The following is a 3,043-nucleotide window of genomic DNA, read 5'->3' as shown; positions in this document are numbered from 1 at the left end:
TGACCCTAATGTTGACCCTAATGTTGACCCTTATATAAAATATTATAAATTCTTATATTTATATATTACTTTTATATAATTATATTAATTATTCTTATTAATCTATATATAATCTTAATTAATTTAATTCTTATCTTTTAAAATTAATATTAATTCAACTTCTCGATCTCTTCTATACGCTGAAATCTATATTTAATCTTAATAAATAAATTCTATAGATTAAATCTTATTAATATATCTAGTTATATTAATTTAGTTAATCTAAATCTAACTAATCTTGGTAATCGAATCTAATAAATTAGATTAATTTAGTCTTTTAATTTACCTAGTTATATTAGATAGTATTAAATTCTAATCTTTCAATATATAAATTATATATAATCCTTAATCTACTTAATATCTAGTAATAGAAATAGATAGAATTAATATTCATAGATACAGTATATATAATATCTTAAATTCTACTAAATTATTAGGATTTTAATCTAGATATTAATTTAATATTAACTCTAATCAAGACTATTAAAATAGAATAATTAAATTTAAATTGGATCTACTAATCAGTTTCGCTTTCTTTAGATTATATTTACTATATCAGAGCTGACTAGCTATATAAATAAATAGTTTTAGTTAATTGATAATACTGGATAATATATTATTAGAATTAATAACTATAATTAATATTCTATCTAAATATATATATATTAATATGGTTCTACAGTAAATATATATTTATTTTTTTAAATACTAACTATATCTATCTTAGTTAGATCTAAATATATACTATCGGGAACTACTATATCAATCTTAATAATTAATTATCTGGGCCCTTGGCCCCTAGCAATACTTAATAAGTTAATTTTAAATTAATATTAATAATTATTATCTCAATAACATTAAATTCTATAAATATATTTTAATCTATTAATCAACGGAATATATATTTTAATAAAATTTAATAAATATATTTTAATATCTTAATAAATAGATTCTATATATTAATTCTATATATCTATATTTTAAATATATAATCTTGAATCCCTAATCCTATTAGCACTGCTTAAGCTCAATATATATCCGCTGTAACCAGCAAAACGACGCAAATAACTGACTGTGCTGGCCCTTAATCCCAGCAGTGGCCTGTCTAAAAAACCGTTTTATCTATGGTAAATTCTGTCAGTTAACCCTAAATCCTTACAACTAGCGCGTTTATAATGGCTGTATCTAAAATATTTATAGTTTATATAATATTACTGTTACTATTGGAATCATTATATCGCGATATTTATAGTTTATTTAATCCTATATTTTCTATTAGAGGTATATACTCTATAGTATTCTATATCTCTAGTATGCGCTGTATAGTGGATACTAGATCTTTGGGGATTGTATAAATAATATCTAGTCCTATACTGTCTGGTTGGCTGGACTGTGATATAAATATAAATTATACTTATTCTATCTATAGCTCTGTATTATATAAATATAATATGTCCGCTGCTACTGGAGGGTATTCTACTTAATCAGCTTTTTGTTCAGTTACTGCTTGGCATCCTGTATCTGCTATTGTATATCGAAGGCCGCCTGCCGTTGGGCCTGTACCCGCTACCGCTGCCGCTGCCATTTACCAATAGGAACTAACGGAGCCTGGAATACAATCGATCCATTGCAGGGGGAATTACGGGAATCCTCTGGGGTACTAGGACGGGGATTTTTATAGGGACCACAATTATCTGAATAGCCTGTATAGTATACACGGTCTAAATAGTCTATATAGTCTGTATAAACAGAACAATCTAAACTAGATAGTAATTACTAATCTAGATTATATTTATCACACCGCATCTTCTCTATATTCTTATCCCGGTAATATTATTGCTTGTATCTATCTATAGGCCTATCTAAATACCTATCTAATATATATTGGTGATATTCTATCTCTGGAACTACGTCTATATAATTCTACACTGGCTTGTTTCTCTCTATTGGTCTATTTAGTTGAATAATAATTGCCTCGCTAGATTATCTATTCTATTCAGCCCGTCTGCTTTTCTGTGTATAATCTAATAATATCCGCGGGATTTTAATATAAATAATATATTAGATATTAGAAATATTGATCCCTATTTCTAATATATTTATAGCCGTAATTATCTATATTTAATCCTATATAAATTGTTGTAAAATTAATAGTTTATTAATTTATTGGCTATAATATATCTTGTACTGCAATTTCTTGGTTAGTCTAATTATCTACTAAATAGTATTTATATAAATAATTATTTTATTACGTTCTGTTTGCTGGATTTACTTCTGAATAAATACTAGTACAGGCGCGTAGATAAACTATATTAATCTACTAAGAATATATTATATATGGTATACTATATTAGAACAGCCGGTATAATTCTGTAATATATAGATCTAATTAGTCTAGTACTCTATTCACTATAATAATAATAGCTCTAATATAGAGAGTAATATAACTATTAATAATATTATCTATATTTGCGCGTGGTTTAATTACTCTAATTATTATAACTTTAGTTAGAAATCCCGCTGATTATATAATACTATATAGTATTTATTAATTATAATATAGTTTAACCACCGCGTCTACTATAATTAATTAATAAATATATAGAAATTGTCCGTGACAGTGGACTTAGATATAATTAATATAATTATAGTATTATTAAACAGCTAATAGCTTTTCTATAATATATATACTATATCTAATCTCTAGTATTATTATATTATATCGGTGTGTAATAAAATCAGTAGTATTACTATAATTATGGTTCTACTGGACTCTATAAATATAGACAATATAAATAATATACTTTTACTATTTTTAGTAAATATTACTATTATTACTAGGCTTTTACTATTCTAGATAGCCCGTAATACTAGGATCTATATCCCTTGGAACTGGATGGCTATTTGATTAGTTATCTACTATAATATTAATATTATATTTATAGTATTTAACTAGTGCTGCTGTATTGTCTAGCTTTGCTTAGTCTTGTTCTTCTATAGAGAC

At 25.0% G+C, this 3,043-nt stretch overlaps 1 annotated feature.

Moving 5' to 3' along the window:
- Positions 1-23: a repeat region (I right telomeric region).
- Positions 24-3,043: the final 3,020 nt, after the last annotated feature.

The sequence above is a fragment of the Aspergillus oryzae genome, chromosome 1, assembly GCF_000184455.2.
Source record: "Aspergillus oryzae RIB40 DNA, chromosome 1".
Taxonomy (NCBI): Eukaryota; Fungi; Ascomycota; class Eurotiomycetes; order Eurotiales; family Aspergillaceae; genus Aspergillus; species Aspergillus oryzae.
The sequence above is the reverse complement of the archived record's forward strand: the minus strand, read 5'-3'. Positions and strand labels throughout refer to the sequence as shown.